This window comes from Rhinolophus sinicus, unplaced genomic scaffold, assembly GCF_057876585.1.
Source record: "Rhinolophus sinicus isolate RSI-liver-muscle unplaced genomic scaffold, RSI-T2T HiC_scaffold_22, whole genome shotgun sequence".
Lineage (NCBI taxonomy): Eukaryota > Metazoa > Chordata > Mammalia > Chiroptera > Rhinolophidae > Rhinolophus > Rhinolophus sinicus.
The window spans coordinates 1,323,940-1,341,927 of NW_028290712.1; positions in this window are offsets into that span (position 1 = coordinate 1,323,940).

The window sequence follows — 17,988 nt, forward strand, 5'->3', positions numbered from 1 at the left end:
TTTATTACAGTATATGTTTCAGTTCTGTTTTTTTTATTTTTTTTTGAGTGCTTACTCTTATGTTTTAGTAGAAGAAAATTTGCCTCTTAGAGTATTCCATTTTCTTCAGCACACTTTCTCCTTTGCCATATTCCAGTTAAGGACTTTACTCTCCCTCTTTTTATGTTTTGGTTGCCACAAATTTTCCCCATTGATGGTGGTCGAATAACTTCCTTTAATATTTCTTGTAGTGCACATCGTGTTTTAGTATATTCCTTCAGCTTTTGTATATCTGGAAAAGTCTTTATTTCTCCTTCATAACAAAGGATATCTTTGCTGGATATATTATTCTTGGCTCGTAATTTCTCTCTTTCAATAGTTTGAATATTTGGTTCCACTCCCTCCTCGCTTCTAGAATTTCGGCTGAAAAATCTGATGATAGTCTAATGGGCTTCCTTTGTAAGTTAGTGTCTTCTTTTCCCTGGCTGCCTTGAGGATTCTGTCCATGATTTTGATTTTAGACAGCTTCAATACAATGTGCCTTGAATAAGTTCTGTTGGAATTGAACTCATTAGGTGTTCTATTTCCTTCTTGGAATGAAAGATCCAGTCCTGTCCACAAGTTTGGGAAGTTCTCATCGACAATTTTTTTGGATATGTTATCTGTTCCCTTGTCTCTTTCTTCTCCTTCTGTTATGCCCATTATTCTTATATTCTTGTAGAGTTTTTCTTTTCTTTTACTTCTCAAGTCTCTTTCTTCTTCCATCCGTGTAATTCCCAGGTTTCTAGCTTCAATGTCACTGAATCCTTTCTCCATCTGGTCAACGCTACTACCTAAGCTGGCTATTTCATTCATTTCGTCTATTGAGTTCTTAATCTGCAGCAATTCTATTTGGTTCTTTTCTTAAAATTTCAATTTATTTGGTAAAATGCTCATGTTGTTCTTTGATTGTGTTTCTGAGTTCATTAAACTGCCTTACTGTGCTTTCTTGTATATCGTTGAGTTTTTCAGAACTGCAATTTTGAATTCTCTGTCACTAAGTCACATATTTCCATATATTTAATTCCTTTCTGGAGACTTTTCACTTTCTTTCTAAGCTGTCTTGCTGCCTTTGTTATTCATGGCAATTACTGATTTACTATTTCTTCCTAGTTATCTACAGGAGTGGCTTACACAACAGGTTGATAGAAAGGTCTTTCTTTTTCTTTTTTTCCAGTACTTGTTGGTAGAATGTTTTATTTTCTCTCCTACTGCAGCCTTTTTTCTCTCTCACTGTCATGCTATGTATTCTCTGCACTATTCCACCTTCTCACACAATGGGGGGATTCACTTCGAGCTAGGCTTCTCCTCTGTTAACAGTTCACCTGGGTCACAGATCTCAGTTTCCGTGTGGGTATGCAGAGAGCTTAGAATTTCCAAACCTCTTCCTGCACCAGATTCAGAGGCCATATGTTTCAGCAGTTCTGTTTATTCCTGCAGGATCCTCAGAGATAGTTGTGGCCATGGGTGGGGTGAGTTGAGAGAGGTGTCCCAGAGCAATTTCGGTGACCACCACCACAGTCCGTCCTGTTTCCAAAGTTTCCTCCCCTTGCCCAAACTAGTTTGGCTGCAAATCTGTGTCTGCAGTCCACAGATCTCAGAGCAGCAAATGTTCTGTTGTTTTGAAATGACACTGCTACTCCTCCACTTCTATCACCAGGCAGGTGGTGGTGAGCAAGCTTTGGGAGGGTAGGGAAGGGGCGTTAGTTTCAGTGCCTAATGTTTCAGTTCTCTGCTCCACAGTGAGTGCTTAAACCACCATTTTCAGACTTCTTCCTCAGTCTTTTCTCCAAGATCTCTGCTGTGAGTGTTGGGTTCATTCATTTTATATGCTGTCGGCTCAGACCTGTGGGCCATAACGAGAGCCCTAGAAGTCCGAATTCTTCCATCACCTGCATCTGCAGTAGTTCGTGGATGCAGCAAGCTCGGAGCACTAAGCTCGGTGTGCATCCTGTGCCCGCGGGTCTACTTCTGCATACTTCTCCATAGCCTACTCCCAAGCTTGCGCGATTCACCCTCCTTTAAGTGAATTCAGTGGTGGGCCTCTTCATCTTGCCTGTCTGCTATGCAGGGAGTCATTTGTTGTGGTATACTTGTTTGATTAGTTTTAAATTCCAGGGGAGATTTACAGAGGCTCATCTCACGACGCCATTTTAATGATATACATCTGAGTTGCATTTCTTAAAGGTTCCCATGGAAAACTGGTGGTGTGAATTTTACCAATACAATGTAAGTGATATTCCCAGTATGAAAACTCTCCTAAACCACAAGTCCTCTAATGTTGTGATGGCCCTGCCTCCTAGACCCTTTGGGATACATGACAAAGCTCCTCAGTTCTAAAACAAACACTGCCAGTGAAATTTAAGTCCCAATGGAAAAAGTGTCTTGCCAGAAATAAGTGTGGTTGTGTATATTTTCCTGAAGGAGTAGACTACTGTTTTACAGAGAGAGCACTGATTTTGGAAAGGAATTTTCACTGATTTTATTCACTGTAAATGGCAATGGAGAGAATCATTACACATTGAAAGAAGTTTCTGAAACAACAGGTGATGGGACTCCTCACCTGTGAGCATAGATATTGCCTTCAAGTGGAATGGAATGATTGGTCAGAGAGCCAGGGCAACGACAGTGGTCTCTTGTGGAGTTCAAGCCTGGGCTATCTGCAGGAACTGGAGTCTAATCCGGCTGAACCTCGGATTGCTCTGTATCTGCTGTCCCTCTCCTATTTTCATCCATGTTACTGAGGGCCTCGTATGACATGCCTGTTTCATATTTTAAATTTTGTGCATGTTGTGTGTGTGTTACTTTCATGAGCTGATTTTCATAATTGAGGAAACATTCCCAATTATCACACTTTTACTCATAGAATCTGAACATTTTGCAAGTGAGACTCCCTATGTGGTCAGAGAATCTATTGTGCCTTAAAGATCTTTGTTATGTCACCTTCTAAGGGTTGTCAGAGTGTGAATTCCCCGGAGAAATTCACTGTCTTTGAGAAGTAGAATATGGAGAACCACAGTATGCACTGTGCCAGCTATTGAGCAAAAACACAAAAAATGTGGACTTTCCTTTCTTTCTAAGGAAATTCCTGGCAAACCTGACTTCTACTGAATAACATCAAACCCTCTGAAATCAGCTGGTTGATAGGCATGTATTGGGGAATTCAGTTGGCTGGCCCATGAAGCCCACTGTGCCTATCAGAACAGACAGAGCACTATAAAAATGTGTATACTGCCTCTCCATGTACCAACACTCCCTTGACAGCACACAGCACGTGATAAGGATGACCAACAACCTAAAGCCCAAACTTGCTAGGCATGATAAGTGGTTCTCAATGAAAATCACCATCGGACAGTAGAAGACCTGATCCTCTTCTATCTGGAACTCACATTCATCCAGTAAATCTCTTTGATGGGGCACTTTTTGGATCCAGCGATCATACCAATTGCATGTCAGTTCTTGCTCCTCTTTGAAGAAGCAAGGTGATTTCTGCAAGTAATTGTGGCTGTGCCCAAGGGCCACTGTAGGATGACAAAGATGGCTCTACAGAGCACAGAGAATTTTGAAATCACACTCAGGGCTCAAATTGGAAGGACTGTCCTGGATAAGTCTCTTCCAGCAAGTGTTCCAGGCACCACTGTGGCTGCAGTGTCCTGGAGAGGGGATGATGATGTCACAGTTGTTGATTTGTGACACATGAAGTATCTGACATGTGATTGGCTATGCAGTTGCTGGACATGGATGATAGCTCCAGTGCTTGGCAGACAACAGAGTGTGAGTCTGTGAGATCAACTTCTGTCATTCTGCTTGGGCAGTTCCTTCTTCCTGAAACCCTCAGCGTCAGACCATGCTGAGCATTTTCCTTTTAACAGACCTCCTGAGAAAGCAACATTCTGGCACTTCATCTTGGACTTTCAGAACGGTGAGAAAACCACTTCTGGTATTGAAGCAACACAATGTATAGCATTTTACTATAAATATCCGATACTTTATCCACCAGGAAGGGAAAATTGAAAACACAATGGGACAATATGCTACTCCTTCAAGAATGTCATGATCAACCAAAGAGATAAGATCACGTGTACATTGACAATGCGATGTAGAAGAGCTGGAACGCACATAGGTCTCTCTGGTGGATACATGGAATGATATAGCTACTAAGGAAAACAGTTCACCATTTGTCCAGTATGTTGAGAATGTAAAATTCATGTGATATTTCATATATACACAATTGAAGTTAAAACAGATGCCCAGATACTCCTAAACAGAATTCTGAACTGCACTGTACATAATGGCAAAAATTAGAAACACAATATCAGATCAACTGATAAATGCATTGACGGAAGTGGTATGTGTATAAAATGAAACAAGACACAGTCATAAAGGTGACAGAAGTCCTGATGCAGGCCACAGCAAGAAAATACCATTAGAAATTGGCAAGAGAAACAAGGTGGCAACCTAAGCCACATATGATGTCTCTCAATTAAGGTAACAGAACGACAATGTCAAATTCATATGGAAAAAAGGCACATCAGAGTTTTCCAGAGCAGAAGGTGTGTGGCATCATGGATGGGAAGTGAAAGTTCATGACTTGGGTTTGTATTGATTGCTTACAATCAGACAAATGGTATTAACAGCAAGGATTGTGGACAGCATAGTGCTTGTGGCATATTGCAAAACTGAATTGTGTTTTTTAAAGGTTCCAATGGCAAAGGGGTGGTGTGAATTTTACCAAAACAATGTAAGGGATATTCCCAGTAGGGCAACACTCATAAACCACAAGTCCTCTAATGTGATGGCCCTGCCTCCTACATCCTTTGGGCTACATTAGAAAGCTCCTCAGTTATTAAAATGAACACTGCCAGTGAAATTTAGGTCACAAATGGAGAAGTGCCTTTCCTCAAAATAAGCATGGTGGTGGATGTTTACCCGACAGTATAGCTTGTGGTTTTATAGAGGCAGCACTAATTTTGGAAAGGCTTTTTCACAGATTTCATTCACTGTGAATTGAAAGGGTGAAAATCATTACACATTGAAAGAAGTCTCTGAAACATAATGTTATTGGCCTCCTCACCTGTAACCATAGATATTTCCTACAAGTGAAAATAAGGATTGCTCAGAGAGCCAGGGCAATGGCTGTGGTCTCTTGCAGGGTTCAAGCCAGAGTATCCTGAGGGACCTGGAGTCTAAATCAGACTAAAACTTGGATTTCTGTGGATCTGATGAGCCTCTCCAATTATCTTCCATTTTATTCAGGGCCTGCTATGGCATGGGTATCTGTTTCATCTTTTAGATTTTGCACATGTTGTGTGCGTTACTTTAATATTCTGATCCTCATAATTGAGGAAACATTCCAAATTTTCACCCTTTTCCTCATACATTCTGTACATTTTGTGTGTGGTTCTCCAAGGAATGTCAGTGAATCTATAGTGATATACAATTATTTGTTAAGTCACCTGTTAAATGGTGGCAGACAGGGTTTTCCCTCAGAAACTCAGTGGCTTTGACAAGTAAATTATGGAGAACTACAGAATATGCTGAGCCAGCTATTGAGCCCATACACAACGAAAGTGGACCTTCTTTTCTTCTTTAGGTAATTCCTGGTGAACCTGAACTTTACTGAGTTACATCCAACCTTCCCAAATCAGCCAGTTGATAGACACACATTGGGGAATTCCAATGGAAAACCCATGGAGCCCATCCTGCCTGTCAGAATTAACAGAGCACCATATGAATGTCTATCCTTTCTCTCCGTGTACCAATATGCCCTTGATAACCACTCAGCAAATGATGAAGACAATCAATAAACTGAGCCTCAACTTGCTAGGTATAAGTGGTTTTTGTTGAAAATCACCATCAGAGTCTAGAATACCACATTTGCTTCTATCTGGAACTTTCATTCATTCAGTAGCACTCTTTCATGGGGCACTTTTGGAGCCAGCGCTCACACCAAGTGCATGTAATTTCTTGCTTTTCTTTGAAGGGTCAAGGTGATTCCTGGCAAGTCATTATGTCTGTGCCCAAGGGCCTCTGTAGTATGAGAAAGAAAGCTCTATGGAGCACAGAGAATGGCAAAACCACACCCAGGGCTCGAAGTAGAAGGACTGTCCTGGATAAGTTTCTGGGCAGAAACTTTTCCAAGGCACCTCAGTGGCTGTGGCCTCCTGCAGAGGGGATGATGATGTTACAGTTTCCTTTATGTGACACATGAAGATACTGATAGACACACATTGGGGAGTGATTAGCCAGGCCCTCCTTGGCACGGATTTCATTTCCAGTGCTGGGCAGACAAAAGAATGTGTGTCTGTGAGGAGATTGACTTCAGTGGCTCTGCTCAGGGTGTTCTTTCCTCTTGAGGCCATCAGCATCAGACCCTGCTGAGCAGGTTCCTGTTGACAGACACTAGTTTAAAAGCAATGTTCTGGCACCTTCATCTTGGACTTTAAGGATGGAGAGAAATACACTTATGTTATTGAAGCCACACAGCCTATAATATTTTGCCATGAAAATCAAACAATTTATAACACAAGGAGGGAAAATCACAAGCACAATGAGACTTTATGCTACACCTTCAAGAATGCTGTGATCAACCAAAGGAAAATGATCACATGTGTCTTGACAATGTGATGTGGAAAAACTGGAATGCTCACATGTCTCTGCTGGATACATAGAATGACATAACTATCATGTAAAACAGTTCACTTTTGTCCATTGTTTAGAGATTGAAAATATAACGTGAACTTCAGTATATACACAACAGTGTTTAAAACGGAAGCCCAGAAACTGCTAAAGAAAATTCACAACTGCACTGTAGATAAAGGCAAAAATATAGAAACACAACATCAGGTCAACTTATGAATGCATTAGCGAAAATGTTATATGTATAAAATGGAACCAGATACTGTCATATAGGGGACAGAAGTCTTGATGCTTGCCACCTCAAGATAGTATATTGAGAAAATGGAAAGAGAAAGAAGCTAACATCCCAAGTCCACATACGCAGTCTCTCAATTAGTATAACAGAACGACAATGTCAAATTCACAGGGAATGAAGGCAGGTCAGTGTTTGCCAGGGCTCAAGTTGTGATGCAGGGTGGATGGGAATTGAAAGTTGCATGTCTTGGATTTCTATTGATTGCTTGTAAACAGAAAAATGGTATTAGACAGCAAGCATTGAGAAAAACCCAATGCTGTTGGTATATTACAAACTGAATTGTATTTCTTAAATGTTCCAATGGAAAACTGGTGGTGTGTATTTTACCAAAGCAATGTAAGGGATATTCCCAGTAGAGCACCTCTCCTAAAACACAAGTCCTCTGATGTTGTGATGACACTGCCTTCTAGACTCTTGGGCTATATGAGAAAGCTCCTCAGTTCTAAAAACAAATACTGCCAGTGAAATTTAGGTCCCAGTGGGAGAAGTGCCCTTGCTACAAATCAGTGTGGTGCTTGATATTTGCCTGATGTAGTAGATTACCATTTTTACATAGAGAGCACTGATTTTGGAAAGGGGTTTTCACAGATTTCATTCACTGTGAATTGAAAGTGAGAGAATCATTACACATCGAAAGAAGTCTCTGTAACAAAACCTGATGGGTCTCCTCACCGGTGAGCATAGATATTTCCTTCAAGTTGAAAGGAAGGATTTGTCAGACAGCTGGGCCAACAGTTGTGGTCTCAGGTGGGGTTAAAGCCAGGGCTATTCTGAAGGATATGTATCCTAAATAAAAATAAAACTCGGATTGCTGCGGACATGTTGTTGCTCTCCCTTCCTCTTCCATGTTAGAGGGGGCTTCCTACAGCATGCCAATCTGTTTCATCCATTACATTTTGTGTATGTTGTGTGCGTTATTTTAATACTCTGATCTTCGTAACTGAGGAAACATTTCCAATTTTCACCCTTTTGCTCATAGAGTCTGCAAATTTTTGGATATGGAATTCCTTGTGTGGTCAGTGAATCTATCGTGAGTTCCAATTCTTTGTTATGTCATCTGCTAAGGGGTGGCAGGAAGTGTCTCACCAGGAGAAATTCAGCGTCTTTGACAAGTAGAATATGGAGAAGTACATTATATACTGAGCCAGGTACTGAGTCTACACAAAAAGAAAGTGGACATTCCTTTCTTTCTTAGATAATTCATGACGCACCTTACCTCTAGTGAATTACGTGCAACACACTGAAATCAGCCGCTTGATAGGCATGCACTGGGGAATTCAGAGGGCAGACCCATGGAGCTCATCCTGCCTGTCAGAAGTGACAGAGCACAATACAAATGTTTTTCCTTCCTCTACATGTACCAATACTCCCCTGAGACTATTCAGCAAATGATGAGGACAATCAAGAACCTGAAGCCCCAAATTGCTAGCTATGATAAGTGGTTCTTTTGAAAATCATCAACAGAGATTAGAAGACCTGATCTGCTTCTATCTGGAGCTCACATTCATCCAGTTAAGGTCTTTGATGGGCACTTTTTGTAGACAGCGGTCACACACTCACTGCACATCAGTTCTTGTTTATCTTTGAAGTAGCAAGGTGATTCCTGGAAAGTTATTATGGTTGGGCCAAGGGCCTTTGTAGTATGAAAATAAGGCTGTATGGAGCACAAAGAATGGTGAGGTCAAACACAGGGCTCAAAGTGACTAGTCTGTCCTGGATAAATCCCTGAGCGGCAACTTGTCAAAAACACCACTGTGGCTGTGGCCTCCTGCAGAGGAGATGATGATGTCACAGTTGCCTACTTGTGACACATGAGGATACTGATATGTGATTGGCTGGTTTCTTTTGGCATGGATTACACCTCCAGTGCTGAGCAGACAACAGAGTGTGAGTCTGAGAGGAAAGCGGCTCCTGTGGCTCTGCTCAGGCTGTTCTTTCTTCCTGACACCCTCATCATCAGTCCCTGTTGAGCAGTTTCCTGTTGACAGACCTGCCTGAGAAAGTAACATTCTGGCACCTTCATCTTGAACTTTCTGGATGGAAAGAAATACACTTCTATCATTGAAGCCACACAGCCTATAACATTTTGCTATGAAAATCTGACACTTTATCAGGCAGGGAGGGAAAATCAAAAGCACAATGAGACTTTATGCCACTCCTTCAAGAATGCTGTGACCAACTAAAGAGAAATGATCACATGTGCGTTGACAGTGCAATTTGGAAGAAATGGAATGCTCACATGACTCTGCTGGATACATAGAATGATGTATCTGCCATAGAAAACAGTTCAGTGTTTGTCCCGTATGTTGAGAATGAAAATATTATGTGACTTTTGATATATACACAATAGTGGTTAAAACGGAGGACAAGAAACTCCTAAACAGAATTCAGAACTGCACTGCACCTAACAGAAAAAAAATGTAGAAACACAATAACAGGTCAACTGTTGAATGCATTAGGAGGGTGGTATATGAATAAAAATAAAACAAAATAGAGTCATAAACGTGACAGAAATCCTGGTACTGCCCACCACAAGAAACCATCTTGAGAAATTGGCAAGAGAAGAATCTAACATCCAAGGCCACTTACACTGCCTATCCATTAAAATAACAGAATAACAATGTCAAACTCATAGGGAAATAAAGCAGGTCAGTGTTTGCCAGGCCACAAGTTGTGGGGTAACATGGATGGGATGTGGAAGTTGCATGGCTTGGGTTAATAGTGATTGCTTGTAATTAGAAAATGGCATTACGCAGCAAGCATTGAGGAAAGCCCAATGCTGTTGGCATATTCCAAAACTGAATTGTATTTTGTTAAGGTTCCAGTGGCAAACATGTGTTTTGTGAATTTTACCAAAACAATAAAAGGGATATTCCCATTAGGTCTCTCTTATACTCCCCAAGTCCTCTAGGGTTGTGCTGGCCTTTCCTGCTAGACTGCTTATGATAGGTGAGAAACCTGCTGACTTATAAATACAAACCCTGCCAGTGAAATTTAGGTCCCAATCTGAGAAATGCCCTTGCTAGAAATAAGTGTGGTGGTGGATATTTCCCTGATGGGGTAGTTCGTCGTTTTACAGAGAGAACACTGATTCTGGAAAGGAGTTTTCATAGAATTAATTCACTGTGAATTGAAAGGGAGAGAATCATTACACATTCAAAGAAGTGTCTGAAATAAAACGTTATGGGCCTCCTCACCTGTGAGCAGAGACATTTCCTTCAAGTGGAAAGGAAGAATTGGTCAGAGAGCTGCGGGAATGGCTGTGGTCTCTTGATATGTTCAAGCCAAGGCTATCCTGAAGGACCTAGAGTCTAAATCAGGCTATTATTCGGATTGCAGTGGATCTGCTGCGCCTCTTCCATTCTGTTCCATGTTATTGAGGGCCTCCCCTGGAATGTCTTTCTGTTTCATTCTGTACATTTTGCATGTGGTACTCCACGGGTGGTCAGCGATTCTATCATGACTTCACATTCTTTGTTACATCACCTGCTAAGGAGTGGCATATAGGGTCTTCCCCAGATCAATTCAGTGTCTTTGACAGGTAGAAGGTGGAGAACTACAGTATACACTGAGCCAGCTAATTAGCCAACACACAAAAAAGTGGACCTTCCTTTTTTCTTAGGTAATTTCTGGTGAACCTGACCTCTACTGAATTATATACAACCCTGTGAAATCAGCTGGTTGGTAGGCACATATAGGGGAATTAAGGTGGAAGACCCATGGAGCCGATCCTGCTTGTCAAAACTGTGGGCCTCTGTAGTATGATAAAGATGTCTCTATGGAGCACAGAGAATGGTGAAGTCATTTTCAGGGCTAAAAGTGGAAGGATTGCCCTTGATAAGTCTCTGGAGCAGCAAATCTTGCAAGGCACCTCTGTGCCTGTGGCCTTCTGGACATGGGATAATGATGTCACAGTTGTATTTTTGGGAAACATAAGGATACTGGTATGTGATTGTCTAGGGAGCTTTTGGACACGGATTATAGCTTCAGTGTTGGGCAGAAAAAAAAGTGTGAATCTGTAGGCAGAGCATATTCTGTGGTTCTTCTTAGGCTATTCCTCAGTTCAAAAGAAAACACTGCCAGTGAAATTTAGGTCCCAATGGGAGAAGTGCCCTTGCTAGAATTATGTGTGGAGGTGGATATTTCCCTATGAATTTATTTTACATAGTTCTTTTACAGAGAAAACACTAATTTTGGAAAGGAGTTTTCATATATTTCATTCACTGTTAATTGAAATGAGAGAATCATTACACGTTGAAAGAAGTCTCAGAAAATATTGTGATGGGTCTCATCACCTATGAGCCTAAGTATTTCCATTGAGTGGAAAGGAAAGATAGCTCAGAGAGCTGGGGCAACAGCTGTGGTTTATTGTGGGGTTCAAGCAGGGGATATCCTGAAGGACATGGAGTTTAAATCAGGCTAATACTCGGATTGTTGTGGATCTCCTCTGCCTCTCCATTTCTCCACCATGTTACTGAGGGCATCCTAGGGCATGCCTATCTGATTCATCTATTACATTTAACACATATTGTGTGCATTACTTTAATACTCTGCTTCACAACTTCACTGTATATAAAGGCAAAAATGTAGAAACAGATTATCAGGTCAACTGATGAATGCATTAGAGAAGGTTTTATATATATAAAATGAAAGAAGACACAGTCATAAAGCTGACAGAAGTCCTGATATGGGCCACCACAAAAAAGTATCTTGAGAAATTGGCAAGAAAGAACCTAGCATCCCAAGTTCTCATACCCTGTCTCCCCATTCAGACAACAGACCGATAATGTCAAATGCATAGGGAAAGAAGGCAGGTCTTTGTTTGCCATGGTGCAAGGTGTGTGGCAGCACGGGTGGGATGTGAACGTTCCATGCATTGTGTTACTTGTAATCAGAAAAATGGTATTAGACAGCAAGGATTGAGGAAAGCACAATGCTGTTGGTATATTACAAAACTGAATTGTATTTTTTGAATATTCCAATGGCAAACTGGTGGTGTGAATTTTACCAAAACATTTTACGGATGTTCCCAGTAGGGCATCTCTCCTAAAACACAAGCCCTGTAATGTTTTGATGACCCTGCCTCCTAGAACCTTTGGGCTACAAGAGAAAGCTCCTCAGTTCTAAAACAAACACTGCCAGTGAAATTTAATTCCCGATGAGAGAGGTGTGGTGGTAGATAATTCCCCAATGGAGTAGATTACCGTTTTACAGAGAGAGCACTAATTTTGGAAAGGCATATTCACAGATTTCATTCACTGTGCATTGACAGGCAGAGAATCATTACACATTCAAAGAAGTCTCTGAAACAAAACGTGATGGGCCTCCTCACCTGTGAGCATAGATATTTCCTTCGAGTGTAAAGGAAGGATTGGACAGAGAGCCAGGCAATGGCTGTGGTCACTTGAGGGGTTCAAGGATGTGCTATCCTGAATGACCTGAAGTATAAATGAGTCTAAAACTTGGATTGCTGTGGATATGATATGCATCTCCTATTCTAGTCCATATTACTGAGGGCCTCATTCAGCAGGCCAATCTGTTTTATCTTTCACATTTTGTGCACATTGTTTGCATTACTTTAATATTAGGAACTTCATAATTGAGAAAACATTCCCAATTTTCTCCCTTTTACTCATAGAGTTTCTATATTTTGCAAGTGGAACTCCATGTGTGGTTAGAAAATCTATTGTGACTTCGAATTCTTTGTTATGTCACCTGGTAAGGGTGGCAGAGACTCTCTTCCCCCGGAGAATTTCAGTGTCTTTGACAAGTAAAATATGGAGAACTACAGTATATACTTAACCAGCTTCTGCGACCACAAAAAAGAAAGTGGACCTTCCTTTTTTTCTTAGCTAATTCTTGGCAAACCTGACCTCTACTGAATTACATCCAACCCTCTGAAATCAGCTGTTGATAGGCACGCATCGGGGAGTTCAGATGACAGACCCATGGAGCCCACCCTGCCTGTCAGAAGTGACGGCACACCATACAAATGTGCATCCTTTCTCTCCATGTACCAACACTCCCTTGATTTAAGCAGCAAATGATGAGGACTATCAAGAACCTGATGGCCTGACTTGCTAGGTATGATAAGTGGTTCTTGTTGAAACTCACCATCAGAGACTCGAAGGGCCGATCTGCTTCTATCTGGAGCCACATTCATCTGGCAACACTTTGATGGGGCACTTTTTGGAGCCAGCGCTCCCACCAACTACATGTCATGTCAGTTCTTACTCCTCTTTGACATGTCAAGTTGATTATTCGCAATTCATTATGGCTGGTCCCAAGGGTTTTTGTAGTATGAGTAAGAAATCACTATGGAGCACAGAGAATGGTGAAGTCATACTCATGGCTCAAATTGGAAGGTCTGTTCTGGATAAGACTCTGGGTAGCAAATGGTCAAAGTGGCTGCAGCCTCCGGGAGAGGCAATGATGATGTTATAGTTGTCTTTTTGTGATACATGAATATACTGATATGTGATTGACCCGGTGGCTGCTGGGCATGGATTACACCTCAGTTCTGGACACAAAAGAGAGTGTGACACTTGAGGAGGCTGAATTCTGTGGGTTAGCTTGGGCTGTTCATTCCTACTGATGCCTTTAGCATCAGATCCTGCTGAGCAGGTTCCTGTTGACAGACCCTCCTGAGAAAGCAATATTCCGGAACCTTCAGCTTGGACTTTTGGGACAGTGAGATATACACTTCTTTTATTGAAGCCACACAGACTATAACATTTTGCTATGAAAATTGGACACTTTATCAGTCAGAGAGGGAAAATTGAAAGCATGATGCAACAATATGCTACTCCTTCTAGAATGCTGTAATCAACCATAGAAAAAAGATCACATGTGCGTTGACAATACAATGTGGAATAACTGGAATGCTCACATGAGTCTTGTGGATACAAAGAATGACATGTCTACCATGGAAAACAGTTCGTTATTTGTCCAAGATGTTGAGAATGAAGATGTCATGTGACCATTTATACATACACTATAGTGTTTAAAATAGATGCCAAGAAATTCCTAGACAGAATTCAGAACTGCACTGTGGAAAATGGCAAAAATGTAGAAAGACAATGTCAGGTCAAGTAATAAATGCATCAGGGAAGGTGGTATAGGTATACAATAAAACAAGATACAGTCATAAAAGTGACAAACATCCGGATACTGGTCACTGCAAGAAAATATCTTGTGAAATTGACAAGAGAAAGAATTTAGCAACCCAAAGCCACATACACTGTCTCTCTATTAAGATAACAGACCGAAAATGTCAAATTCACGTGCAAAGAAGGCAGGTCAGTGTTTGCCAGCGCAAACGGTGTAGGGCAGCGTGTAAGGGAAGTGGAAGTTGCATGGCTTGGGTTTCTATTGATAGCTTGTAATCAGAAACCTGTGTTAGACAGCAAGGATTGAGGAAAATGCAATGCTGTTCACATATTACAAAACTGAATTGTATTATTTCAAATTTCCAAAGGTTAGCTGGTGGTGTGAATTTTACCAAAATGATGTAAGGGATATTTCCAGTAGGTCACCTCTAAAATACCACAAGTCCTCTAAAGTTTGGGGGCCCTGCCTCCCAGACCCATTGGGCTACATGAGAAAGCACATCAGTTCTAAAATAAAACACTGCCAGTGAAATTTAGAGCCCAATGGGATAAGTGCCCTTGCTACAAATCAGTGTGGTGGTGGATATTTGCCTGATGGAGTAGATTATCATTTTTACAGAGAGAGCACTGATTTTTTTTCTTTTCTTTTTTTTTTTTTTTTTTGAAATAAACGTCTTATTTTAGAGTAGATTTGGAGTTACAAAAATGTTGTGAGCTCAGTACAGGACAGACCCAGCTGCCTCGTGGCTAGTTTTCCGGTTCCTAACATCTTAAATCAGTGCTCGGTGACAAAGGTACAGAGCACTGATTTTTTAACATTATTTTCTGATTTCAGTCACTGTGAATTGAAAAGGAGAGAATCATTACCTATTGAAAGTAATCTCTGAAACACAATGTGTTGCGACTCCTCACCTGTCAGCATGTGAACAACACTACTTTTCATATTCATTTCCCGGTTTTCATTAATGTGCCAAGGTGGTTTTGGGCACACGTTGCAGCCTCTGAGCACTCTTTGGGTTCTGTGGGTTCCTAAAGTTTTGCCTGAGGGTTTCCTGGTAAACCTGAGAAACACCTGATATTGAGAGCATGCAGTGGTGATTATGATAATGCACTGATGTTCCTGGGCACACTCAGGATGTCCTGCGTAATTAAAGCTTTCTTGAAAGAAAAATAGAGTTCCTGACCAAAGATGGATTATGTTAATGATCTCTGGCAATCCTCATAGTGACTTAGTGGCCCTGAGTGCCCTGTTTGTGTTTTCCAAGTGCCCCCTTGTTTTCCTAAGACCATTCAGTTTTCTGTGATGTTACCGTGGCTCTACTTAGTATTTTGTATTGTCCACTGTTGCTTGTTATAGACTTAAGCACTTTAAAATGTTTATGGGTGCCCTCTGATATCTTTGAATGCACCCACCTTTTCTGAACACCTCTTTTGTGTGCTCGGTTGGACTGGGCTGAATGCGTTAAATCCTGGAACAACATTATTGCCCTGATCGCATGTATATGGTCCTCATAGTGCCCTGGTAAACTTGATATCTGTTATTGTGAACACTATCTGGACATTTTAAAAATTGACATGTATTTAGTTCTGCTCTATCTTATTTTAAGTGTGCACTGAGGTCCTGGTATTCCTGATTGAATCCTGGTGGACCTAAATGATGCACTGGTGTTCCACATAGTGCCAGGTGGTCATAATTTATTTCTGATTATTTTCCTAAAGTCCTGGAGCTTCAAAGCATTCCAGTGCTCAGAGCCATTATAAAATTAATGATTGCCAAGAGGATCTTCAGGGTCATTTAGCCTTCAGAAAAAATAGGGGCACTCAAGACAACTAGAGGTTACTCAGGAACACTCAGAAAACCTTAAGCCTGTGAGGTGGCATGAAAAATGAATGTTTTACAAAACCCACTAGGGATGGTCAGGGTATAATCAGGATTTCCAAGGGACAACACAAAAAAATTTTTGTGTAACCCCAGCAGAGGCCTTCTAAAGGGACAGGGGACCTATCAGAACTTCAATTTAGCACTAAGGCAACAAAAGGAATCTCAGGATTACCAGAAGGACATCAGGACATGGAGGAGACATCCAGAGCAAACACTGAGTTCTCAGGAGGAACAGGATGTGTTCACAATTACCATGGTGCACCCAGGACTATTATAGACTATTCATGACTACATGGGGAAACTCAAGTGAACCACAGGGATCTTAGGAATGTTGCTAGTTTCTAGGAATACGATGGCACTCTATTTGGAGGACGTTCAAATATAGTTCAGCACCAAAGGGGACAACTAGGAGTAACACAAGAAACTCAGTGCAAAAACAGCATTTTCAGAATTAGTAAAGGACACTCAGGATAGCAAAGAGCACTGAGATGCAACCTGAAATACAGACAATCACTGAAATGCAGTCCATCAAAATAAGTATTTTGTGGATAATTATGTAATACATCATCTATATATCACATTGTTTGTTCACCTCCAGAGGCAGTTCTTCTTCCTTCACCATACATTTAATCCCATTTACCCTCATCTACCCCTACCCTCCCTCTGTATCCTTTGGTAAACATTATACTATTGTCTATGTCTATTAGTTTTTGTTTATTCAATTAAATAAATAATAGAAACTATGGCATTTTCAGTCCATCCTTAAAATGAATAACGCCGCAAAGAGGCTCTAAGAGCATTGCTAATTGTATCAGTAGTATTAAGGGTCACCGTGGTCTTGTCAAGATTTCTAAAGCCTGATCATATCTACCAGAAGAATTAAGACCATCCTGGTGCATATTGGATCTTAGGACTTTATTCAAGATTGTGAGGCACAACCAAACATTTCAGGAACGACTAAGGAAAACAAAGTGTTGCTCAGGACAATGAACACCACTTGATTTTGCTGTGTACCCAGGAAAATATAATGAACCCTTAGTTGTCCTCTATTTTTCATGGTTGATTTCATTTGGCTCCAGGTGGTTTTTCCTCACTGATGTTCCCAAAAGCTGTATCTGGACCTCTGTCAACCTTGGTATTACTCCTAGAACTGATTACCCAGAGAGGTTTTTGTGCTCCTGAGTTCACCCGGGTGATTTGCAGCATCCCTAGTGGTCCCGGGGTTTCTACAGTCCATTTCAGTTACCCCATGTGCTTGTGAATGTAAAATGCTCCTTGAATAAACATTTATTGCCCCCTTGTTTCCAGAGCTCACAATGCTTGTCCTAAATGATCCTTTATTGTACTGTGCACCCCCTGGTGATTTTGCTGTATTAGTGTCTGGTGTTCTTGAGGAACCCTTGCTGGTCCTGGATGCACCCTGATGCTTATGAGCTTATCCTCATTGTCCAGGGTTTTCCCTGATGAACTTTGGTGTCCTTTAGGTCTTCTATGACCCACCCAGTGCTGGTGTCCCTTTGGAGTTTGGGGATTTCTGAGTATTTCTGATGTTCTTAATGACAGCAGATGACTCAACACCTTTGATGTTCTTGTTAATGCATTGGTAGTTCACAGGCCTCCTGGTTTCTACAAATATCTCCTGGTTATCCTGATGTCTCCCCAGTTATTATGCATGTTCAGTGCACCTGTTTGTTTGCCTAATCACCTATTGGTTGTTTTCAGTCATTGTTGGTACTTTGGCTCATCCTGATGGCACTGAGATCAATCTGCTCATCCATCCCTGACCCTGCTTTTTCTGGGTTCCTCAACTGTTTCTTAGGTTTTGGTTGTGTTACTGAGCATGTCCTGTGGTGCCTCTTAACACATTAGAGTTTCTGTATAACCCCTTGTTCTAAGTTCTGGTGGTCCTTGATGAGCACTGGTTGTCTTGAGTACAACTTTTATGGTGTCACTAGCTAAATCATTGCCCTGAGAGACCTGTAGTGGTAATGACAGCTCCCTCATTATTTTGAGTGTTCATTGGAGTTGTTGGTGTTGTTCAACCT